At 33.8% G+C, this 11,364-nt stretch overlaps 2 pseudogenes; one reads left to right on the top strand and one right to left on the bottom strand.

The window, feature by feature from the left end:
* Positions 1 to 2,573: 2,573 nt before the first annotated feature.
* On the top strand, positions 2,574 to 5,274 carry LOC142519366 (uncharacterized; annotated as a pseudogene).
* Positions 5,275 to 5,644: 370 nt separating this feature from the next.
* On the bottom strand, positions 5,645 to 9,300 carry LOC142519365 (gamma-glutamyl peptidase 5-like; annotated as a pseudogene).
* Between the last annotated feature and the right edge of the window lie 2,064 nt (positions 9,301 to 11,364).

Below are 11,364 nucleotides of genomic sequence, written 5' to 3'. Positions count from 1 at the left end.
CGACCGATAACTTCCGGCCGGCCAGCAGCCGTCGACGCCATTGACTGCCTGCCGCACCGACGTTGCCGGAACGTCGCCGCCGTCGGAGTGGAAAAAGAAAAGAAAAGAAGAAAGGGCAATTTTGTCATTTCAAAAAAATTCAAAATTATCCTACACTTAAAAATCTTACCAAACATAACACCATATATTACATTTCTACGGCAATCATTTTCTTATCATTTACTTACTAATCATTAGTTTATTTTATTCTCCAAACCAAACGCAGTCTTAGTATTTTTTAAACCATAAATTTTATGAGGCTAATAAAGGCTTGTCAAATTGGGTCAGACCCGTCGGACCGGCCCGCCCCGCCATAAAACTGAGCGGGTTGGGTTGATAAAATAATAGCCCGTTTGGAGGCGGGCCAAACGGGTTGAGCCCGTTTGGGTTGCGGGCTGGCCCGCCAAATTAGGGTCGAATATTATATTTTTAAGTTTTATACAAAAATTCATATTTCTTCTTTATTTTTTCTCATGTGCCTAACTTCAATCACTCTGATAAAATCTCTATGCTTCTATTTTTTTTTGAAGATGTTACTCTCCAGTCTCCTCCCTTTTTTTAATGTTTAACTCTAATTAATCCAGAATTATCGAAATAATATAGTAAATAAAGTAATTATGTGTATTGTTGAACACATAATATTTTCTGAAATTTACAACCGTCTGTTTTCTCGACTTTCTGTTATCTTCCAATGTTTCTCACTTTTTAAGAAAATGTGGATGGTAAGAGCTAGGTGCTTTGTGCGGACAAACCCTTAAGATCGTTAATTTTTGTTTTCTTGTGATGACAAACCCTTAAGAAACTGGAGAAATTGTATACTAAAAAAGATTTGAAATTCACATTTTAAGGGTTCATTGTATTTACGGTTGGTGATATTACATGAGTTAAATTTTAGTACATGTGTACGATGAAATCTTGTGTGAATTAAAATAAGCACTTTATTTTTTTATGGATTATGTTGATTGTTGTATGCTTTCAATGTCTTATTTCAATGTTTTTAAATTTTTGTGAAAGTATTTGAATGAAATTATTTTTCTTCTGTGTTTATTTTAATATTGTTTAGTATTTTTTTAAAAAAAAATAACAAGCGGGTTGGTCCCCCTAACCCGCGGCCCAAGGTGGGTTGGGCTGGGTTGGCCAGTTAGAGCCCCGCCCCGCCCCGGCCCCGCCCGCCCCGCCCCGCCCGCCTAATGGCGGGTTGCGGCGGGTGGCGGGCTGGCCCGTCCCGTCAGCCCGTTTTGACATGTATACTAATAAATGCTAACAAATCAAATGAAATTCGTACATCCTCCTCAGTTCTAGACTTGTCTCGTGCCGCACCAAAAATACAGAATTTATATATTTATTATTTATCATTATTGTGAATTAATTATTTTACAATGTTATGTATTTTAAAAAAAATTATGAAGATACGTTCGCCAACCCAAAAACAAACATATAAGGAATAATTATATTGAATAAACATATAAAAATTTATGAAATGATATTAATTAAATATATTTTAGTGTACTTATTTTTTATTTTTAGGTATTTCATATACCAATTTTATCGAAATCTTTTTAAAAAAATTATAAAAATCTTCAAAATTAAATCCAAAAGAGTATATCCTCGTATATTCCAAATTAAACCCAAACCTAGTAATGGGCCCCATCTTGGGCTAGTGTCAGCTTGTGTTGGGTTTTTTGTTAAAATTATAAAAAAATAATTATAGTTTTTTAAAATAAAATAGCTATATGTACAAAATAGGCTTTTTTTTCAGACCCATGTTTTTAGTCTAAAAATAAATCAAATATATTGTAATTTATTGATTGCGTAAGTTTAATTTGAGACGAAAGTTTCAATTATCGACAAAAAAAATCTTCTTTATGAGCTTCGTATGTGTGATTTACGTGTTATTATATCTATTCGAGCTTACACGTGATTTACAGATTATTATATTTTACATATCTCGATTTATATAATGCATATATAAAGGTAAGGGCAGAATCTCAACCCAATGTGATTCGTAATAAAAACTAGTACATCGACGCACGCATTGCGTGCTTGTATAATATTTTTTATAATTCATTTGATTATATTTAAATGAGGATTAAAATATAATTATAAAAAATAATGAAGAATTACACTGTTATTTTGATATATAAATTAAAAAATAAAAGAATAAAAAAATGACCTCAATAAGAATTGAACTTATAACATAAACCTCAAGAAACAATGACTCTATCCGCTGTACTACATATAACTCGCATTAAAATTTTAACATTATTAATATATATAATTATTAAAACAGATCATGACACCAAAGTTAGTTACTCTATGTGTCTCAACTTAATAAAACAACATAGAAGAATAGATAAATAAATAAATAAAAATCATATAGAACCTTCCCGAATGTGCGAGGAGATATGCCGTGTTTGACAAGTTACACCAAGCAAGAGTACTAACCAACAACAGTGCGGCACGTCACAATTGGAAAAAAATCTCTCGCTCCTCGTCCATAATTGTTCGTGTGTATATATCTATATAAGGAGGTTTCGTGACCGCCAATCCTCATTTTCTGTCCTAGGTTTTCTACGTCGTTTGCTGGAAATCAAACATGCCTAGCCGTAGGTCCGGTGGTAAGTCGGTTGCTGAATTTCTTCATTTTTTTAGTGAAATTATGCTATATTGGTTTGGAATTTGCTAGGATTTATTTCCACCAAGGATTTTTTTAGTTTTCGTTTCCTGCTGCATTATAGTACGTGTTTATCTTCTTCTTTTTTATGTATATAGAATTTTTCAGGCTTGAGTTGGATTTACAGTCTTAAGTGCTAGAGATGTTATGTAATCTTTGTTTGTGAAATGCCAATTTTTCTCGTACTAAGTTTCTGTTTTGTTGTGGCGCTTTAGATGCGTTCGGTTTGATTAATTTTTTTAAAACTAAATATTGATATTGGAGAATTGCGACTGCGGCTTCTCTGGAAGCTCGACTGACTTGTTGTCATTTTTTCTTCACTGGGATCATTCTGCTTGCATGTGTTCAATCTTTAAGGAAGAACATTCTTAGCCTATTGTATAGTTATTACTTATTAGAGGCGTGTGGCCTGCTAAGATGTGTAGTGCGGAGCATAGGTGCAGCGCCGTAGACATGGAACACCCTTTATCAGAATCTAAATATATACTATTGGTCATTAACGGATGACCAAAACACCACTTCTTTTAATCCAATAAAAATTATTTTAAGGACCTATTTTATTAAATTTTAAAATAATTAAATGGTTTTTTAATCATAATCAATAAAAATATAATGTGTTGTTAACTTTACAAACTATTGACCTGAAATAAGTCATATGTTCAGCAACCCATATGTAGAAATGAATTATCATCATCATATATTTTATCTTGGATTCAAAGTATTTATGCTCAGTGCGTGCTTAAAAGATTCCTTCATAACTTTAAAGTGCATGAAAGCTTATACTTTATGGCCAAATTGCACACTTTGTTGGAGGGGCTGTGCATTGGTTGTGACTGGGCACAAATGCTGAGCCTCGCTATAGCTTGAGCCTATGCGGTACATGCATTACGAGCACACGCTTTATGGGCTACTAATGACTGTAGTTTGTTGTATGCTTACTTTCCTCTGTTGTCTTGGAATCTTGAAGTTTTTTTAATATGGAGTCTTGAAGCTTTTAATTATTTATTTATTTATTTATTTGTAAGCAAACAAGTTGCTGAAGTAATGCTTTGTATTTGTGACTTTACAATTGGGTTTCAAATGTTAAGTTGAAATGTAGCAATTATGGATTCTCGATTCGTTATCTGATGTTATGTGTGAATGGCTTCTCACAGGAAGATATGCACGTCGACGAGCTCCTCGCTCTGCAGCTGGATGGAATCCCCCGCCTCAACCAGGTATCTATGTGTTGCGATTTAATGAAATTTACTCGCTCTCCTCACGACTAAAAGAACTGAATTATTGTTGAGCATGTCAAGTTCTTGTTGCCCAACCTCAAGGTTGTGCATATTTATTTGGACTCGGAGGTAATAATATAGCTTGTCATATGCACAGTAAATCATGCTCCTCCCCCGGCCCCCCTCCAAAGCAGCTCTGGTGGATCTATGCTTGGAAACATTGGGTCAACCATCGGCCAAGGTACTTGGAAATTATCTGAAGTTTAGACATATGATCTGAATACTCTTGGAATCGGAAGAGAGAGACGACATTCTATCTTTTTCACTTTCTACTTTCTTTCTATCTGTGTAGGAATTTGATTTGGAACCGCAAGTGCAGTTGCTCACAGAGCTGTGGATGCTGTTATGGGTCCTCGTACAATTCAACACGAGACAGTTCTCTTGAAAGCTGCTACTGCTGAACCAGCACCAATCTCAGCTAGTTTGGGTGGTTCTGATGCTTGTAGTGTGCATTCCAAGGCATTCCAAGATGTGAGTACAATGAGGAACTTTATTTTAGTGTATTAACGAGCCCGTGACGTTTATAAAAGTTGGAATGGCTAGTAGCTTGATTATAAAACCTTCACATGGTGTTCCATCCACTTATTGGAAACATATCATCCTAACTTGTTAGAAAAAGTCAATATTTCCTCTCAAAAGATCTCTCTTTGCTTGGACAGTATCTGAAATAGATATTGCAAAGTGTTTTTGAATTTATGTCTGGATTGTTAAAAGCTATTGCTAAATCTCGTGTTAGATTGATGATAGCTAAACCAAATCTTAATTTGTTGGACTCGATGTTCTCCGAGCTTTAATAATTCTCTATGTTTCTTTTCCTTCGGTTGATGAATGTGTAGATGACGATCTGTGCTTACCTTGTCATTTAAAAGAAAGTTCTCCTGATGATGAGTGCAAGTGTGTGACATCTCTCTTTTCTTTTCCAGTGTCTGAATAGCTATGGAAATGACATCAGCAAGTGTCAGTTCTACATGGATATGCTGGCTAAATGCAGGAGAAACTCTGGTTCTGTGATGGGTTCTTAAGTGTATCGCTCCCCCTCGGATTCATCATTGATGCCTGAATTGCTATATTATTGCTATGAATCTATTGTGACGAATTTTCCATCACTTGGTATTGAACTTTGACATAACTCGACCTAAATAATGCTTTGAGAGCAAACCTGGTGGAATCAAATTTATCTTGCAATTGGTTATTCAGTTTCGTCTTGCCTTCAAATTTGTTGGCTATATATCTTGTCTTCAAATTTATATATCTGCAACTTGTCTAATTTATGTTTAGCTTTTGATAGGGTAAGAGTCACGATTTTTTTATTCTCCGCAAATTAAATTTTTTTAAAAAAAACCCTCACATTTTGCTAGTTTCATGATAAATATGGATCACACTGATATTTCGTGAAACGATATTATAAAAGCCTATCTAATACTATTATATTTACTTTGAAAGGTCGCGGTCTCGTAGCAAATTTGGTCATATGATATCACACTGAACTTCTCGTGATATGATCTCATAAAAGCCTACCAAAGCTATTATATTTATTTTGAAAGGTTGCGGACTTGTAGCAAATTTGGTCAGATAATAACAGAACCGGACGCTTGGGTGGGGGGGTTCGAGCATCACATGCATCATCTATAAGAATTTGAATAAAACCAGAAGAAAGAGACATTTAATGGAACATAATTATTAAATTGATTAGCCCAATTTAAGCAAATACAATGCTTCATTTTGATGACATCCGACGATGTCTTTAATTTAACTCAATTCCCCAGATGTTAATGGGAGCCTCAACTAGTCAATTCTCTTGCCAAATTGCCCCATCTATTTACATTTACAACTCTTGGGTTCCTATCACAATCTTCCTTTAAGGAAGCTTAGGCATACTTTCTTCCACGCCTCCCTGTCTGGTTCACCAGCATGTAACCTAGACTTGGCCTCTTCAACAAGAGCCTCCTGTACATTTACCAGTGAATAAATTGTTAGAATGAAAGCCCCGAAAAATATAAGTAAAGTTTACCGCGGTCTGTTGAAGCCAACTTTTAATGTCCCGTCTCATAATAGGCTTCACATTTTCACGAGGGATCCAAACTATAAACATATATATTAGATGGGGAAACCTTTCTCATTAGTCATTCCGTGTCAGAACATCGATACACCGATATCAAGAACCGGCTAAATATACTGCCTTAAATCGATCACTCTTCTTTAAATTTTATGGATATAATCAAGTACCTCGATGAGCTTGTGACTGAGAAGGCGATCAATTATGTGTAAAACGATGTCTTTAGTGTACTCCGGATGGCCTTGGATTCCCATAATGTGATTGCCATACCTAAACATCTCAACTCCGGTCTTGTTGACCAAGCTAGGATCTCAGCTTTTGGAGGGATTTCCCATACCTGGATAATCCCACGTTAATTACAATTTGTACAAAGTTGATCAGAATAATGAAGCGGTAAGTTTTCTTGATCCAAACCTCATCCCTATGGAACTCAATGATAGAGAGGGAAGCAGGGATTTTCAGAGAAGTGAATAGTTGAGATGGCAAGAACTCAATTTCCCTAATACCAATGTCCCATCCTGTGGTCGCTCGGCCCGTCTTTCCACCAAGTGCTCGTCCCAAAATCTAATAATACAGAAGAAAAAATCCATTACATGTATATACAAAACATGTCGTGACAAAGCAAGCTTAAGGTTTGATTTGGATATCATCAAATTCTTGAATTTCCATGATGGAAAATTATGTTTACTAATATCTACTACTAAAATGAAAATAAGTATACTAATTTACTATAATATTGTGTTCTTTAAAGAGTTGTAAAGGCATAGCAATTATACTCAACGCAGACCCCACAAAATTTAGAAGTCAAAATTCAAGAAAATTATTGTGACTTATTTAAAATCATTTGGACCATTTGACATTTTATGGGACGGACACCCTTATATGGCCACTATGAAAACCATAATTGCAATTCACACGAAACAAGTCAAATCCTACTGCGAGTGATGTGCAACTCTACATAAAGATTTCTTGAGCTTAAAGGAAACTAATTTATAAACGTTTTGATGAAAAAAAATAAAATAAGATGTGAATTCATTTTTTAAAGCAATCAAACTCAACATTTAAACTTTCTTTCCTAGGTATGCCGGCAAAAAATAAAACCTATAATACTATTTTGTTCGAGATATATGTTCATCGATATTTACGGCATGAAGCACTGACACACAAAAAATTTCTTTCCATGTTATTTTTAATTAACATTTTATAAATATATAATCTTAACTAAAGATTAAAATCGTCCCGTACACGCAAGCACAATTGCTAGTTAGGATAATTATCTAGGAAGTCATCTTAGTGGCTGAATTAAAAAATCTAGAACAACTTCAAATATAAAAGCACAGACGGCCGGATACATTTTTATCCCATATGTATCTCAGAAAAGCATGATCAATTATAAAAACATTAAAAGGTTTTGCAAACGATCTCCGAGCTGGACACGAGAGTAATAACTTAGTTCCTTTTGGTATCGGAACTTACATCATCAAGACTAAACAATAATTTAACGGTAAATATAGAGAAAAATGTGAAAAGATAACGTGAAAGATGTGTAACAAGTTTCTTGTTTTATACTGCCTTTTGAAACCAAACAAAACTTATCCAAGGGAATATTCAGAATCTTGGCATCAATTATGCCACCAAAGACATTACTAGCTGCTTTGAAATAAATTTTGAATAATTTGGTTGAATTTGATATATGTTTGTTAATTCATAAGAAGCAAAGAACCCTCTAGGCTTTCTAAAAGAACTTAATGCAAAAATGTCCAAATCCAAATCATATACAAGTACACAACTCCATCTCAGAAACCAAACATAAAAGTTTTTGAAATTTTCTATTTATGAAAAAGTTCAACATTTAGAACTATAAAGTAATCTGAGTTGGGTGCTTAGTGTGACCTTTCCAACCTCCAACCACTACGAGTCGACAAATTCTAGCCTTTAATTAAAATTTTAGGACACAATTAGGTTTCCATGAAAATGTGACATCTACGTTTGCAATTCAACTTATATTTTAATTAAAGATAGGCCCCATAAAGTTGACTTTCTTTTATATGAAAAAAAAAAGGGTTTAAACTTGGCATTACATCTACATTTATTTAGTAGCTAGAAAATCAATTCCCCACTAATCAAATAAATTTAGCGAGGCCGCGTCGCGGCAACAGAATGGCAATGTGGAGAGCAAGGCTATGTTTTCTACGTTAATTTCATAATAAAATCCGGAGTGATTGATAAGTTTATACACCAATTATTTCAAAAAAAGCATAATTATTATAGAGAATGTAATGAAAATCTTGCAATATATACGATTTAAATCCATAAATTTATTATTGTCGTAGTTTCAAAATATCTAGTAGAAATATTTTTTCAAAGAACAATCTTACAAATTTTCTGAATATAAAAAAAAGTGGAGAATGAGTGAGAACTAAGCGAAGACACGTGCAACTGACATGAACCTGAAAAGAAAGGACAGCCGTGCAAAAACAAACACGAACTGCAAGAAACGTCGAACTTTAACAATATCGAAAACCAAAAATTCATTATTAATTCATGTTGAATTTTTCTATAACATTTTTTTAAAAAAAAAATTTATAAGAATATTACTAACGTTACGCAAGTAAAATATATTTTAATGATCACAAATTTGAGATGGATGAGTTGACCTCATTTAGCATAAATCTAATCTAAATGAAGCTCAAAAAAAAAAATTTCAATTAAAATTAGTAACAAAAAAATTTCTCAGTGATTAGGGGATACTCAAAACTCTACTAGTTGGCGCGCAAAAACAAGAGGCAAGTAGGAAGGCAGAAAATGCGCCGAACTCTGAGCTGTCAATGGAAGGCAACGAAAAAAAGCAGAAATAAATAAATTAATTAAAAAATAACAACCTGGTGGCCGAAACAAATCCCGAGGACCTTCTTCTTCATGGCGTCCAATTTATTCAGCAGAATCACGAGTTTGCAGATCCAGATGTCGCTCCCGTGCGCGTCATTGCAACTTCCGGTGATCACGAAGCCTTCGTACTCGCCGATATCATCGTCCGTCGGGAACTCGCCCTTGGCCACCCTGAACAGGTCCCACACCTCTCCCTCTTCCCGCAGCATTCTCACGAAAACCCCGTAATAACCGCCGTACACCTTCTTCACGTAGTCTGAATCGTCCGCGCACAGAAGGACGGCGAACTTCCGGCCTCCCATTTCCCTCTCCTCTCTCTGTATCTATCTATATATATATATATATATATATATATATATATATATATATGTTAGTATGTATTAATGTATATGTAGAGAGAGAAATGGGGGATCGTGGGGGAAGAGGAGAGAGGGGATCCTGTTGAAATTTGGTTGGAACGAACTTAAACGACGACAGCCGCTTTCTTATAAAGGGCCCTGCGTGAGTAAATTTACGCTTCTGTCCTTCAAGGTCAATTGACTGAATAGAGCAAGATTGGTGGTGAAATGTTTTCGGGGCAAAGAAGGGGTTGATTATACTTAGATGCTCTCTCCTATGATTAAAGTAACCATAATCAGAACTATTCTTGGGTTAATGACACAAAAAAATCTGCATCTTCGGTAGATGGATGTAAAAACTGTCTTTCTTCGTAGTTATTTAGAGGAAAAAATTTACATGCAACAACTATAGGGTTTTGATATAAAAAAAAAGGAAAAAATGGTGTGTAAGCTTCAAAAGAATATGTATGTCTTCAAACTGACGCCTAGACTGTGATATAAAAAGTTTGACATTGTTTTGAATTTTCTGAGATGGTATGCAGATCATTGTTGTCACATAAAAATGTTTGATAACTTTTATATCGTTTTACTACTCTATGTAAGCCGGAGATTGACAAGCTGAAAAAGAAAATGTGCGAAGAGTTTGCGACGAAGGATTTGGGTTATGTAAAACAAACCACCAAGATGATAATTATTAATGACAAAAAGGTCCTAAAGTTGTCTCAAGGATAAATCGGAAGATGATTGCTTAAATATAACAACAAAGACGTCAATCAATACATAATAAAATTGTTTATGAATAGATTTGATTTCTATGTGTGGTTTTAGGTGAAAATCGAAATTTCACAAAGATATAATGCAGTTAGATCTAATTAAATTCAATTATGAATAATTAGGTTGTTATATTTAAATAGGCTTATTAAATCGGGGAATCGTTTAATAAATAAAATAGGGTATTTCACCGTGATTGTAAAAAAATTTAATAATAATTAGATTTTAACACGTGCCAACATAGTCTGCTTGATAGAGTTTTTCCTAGCCGAAATCATTTAGTTTATTATTATTTGACCTAGTCTGCTTGCTGTAGTTTTTCCCAACTGAAATTGTCGGTCAAATTTTTGGCATCGTCGCCGGTGACTAATTAATTTAATATTAAAATAAATTGCTTGCTTGAAACTAGTTTTTTTTTTTTGAAAAAAAACATTGATTTATTTATTTATTTTTTAACTTATTTTTAATTTTTTTCTTGTGAAGTACTTTAAGATGAATCATCGGCAAATATTCACTAATTTTGCACAATAATACGTGTAACCACTTTATGTTACTTGGAGGAGATTTAATGATTTGACAAACAAATGTCGGTATCATGATTTGTCAAACTATAATCTTATTCAAATTTTCTGATTTGGATTTTGAAACAAGAAGTTGGTAAATTAATTGAGTTTTGGCAATTTGTGGTCACATGTTTAACATAGATTACGACAGTGCGATTCACTTGTTGAATGATATGACAAATTTCTACTATCACTAACATTGTGATCCTTCACTTCAGAGTTGGAGTTGCCAATATCATCCAGGTCAATTCTACTGCCCAAATTCTGAGAACCAATCTTTTGAACATAAAAAAACATTGTAGTGCACATTTGGATGAAATTGCGACCTAGTTGGAAAACATGGTGAATAATCAAACAGAAATAAATAAGAAGTTTTTAGAAATTCATGCAAACTCTATGTGTTTTCTGGATGAGAAAATTGATGTAGAACCCGTAAATTAGACTACGTATAAGCCATGCATAATTCTAGTATTTTAAATTAAAATGATTTTATTGCTTGAGTATTTAAATTCTTCCTTTAAATTTAATTATTTTATGCAGTAGTTTAACTATTGTCTTTTCAGTTAATTAAGTGAGGCCGGACTGGAGTTGGAGTTTTGAGATAAAATTTAATATTAAGAAAACATTCCCAGAATTTATTTTAGCTAACTAATAAGTTAATTTAAGTTAAAAGAAGGTTTAAGGAATTATTTAAGTAACTTGAGGTAAGTATGAAATAAGTTCATTTAGGTTTCATAATTAATGTGTTAATTCACTA

The sequence above is a fragment of the Primulina tabacum genome, chromosome 11 (assembly GCF_025594145.1).
Source record: "Primulina tabacum isolate GXHZ01 chromosome 11, ASM2559414v2, whole genome shotgun sequence".
Lineage (NCBI taxonomy): Eukaryota > Viridiplantae > Streptophyta > Magnoliopsida > Lamiales > Gesneriaceae > Primulina > Primulina tabacum.
Note: the sequence above shows the minus strand (reverse complement) of the source record. Positions and strands in the feature narration are given on the sequence as shown.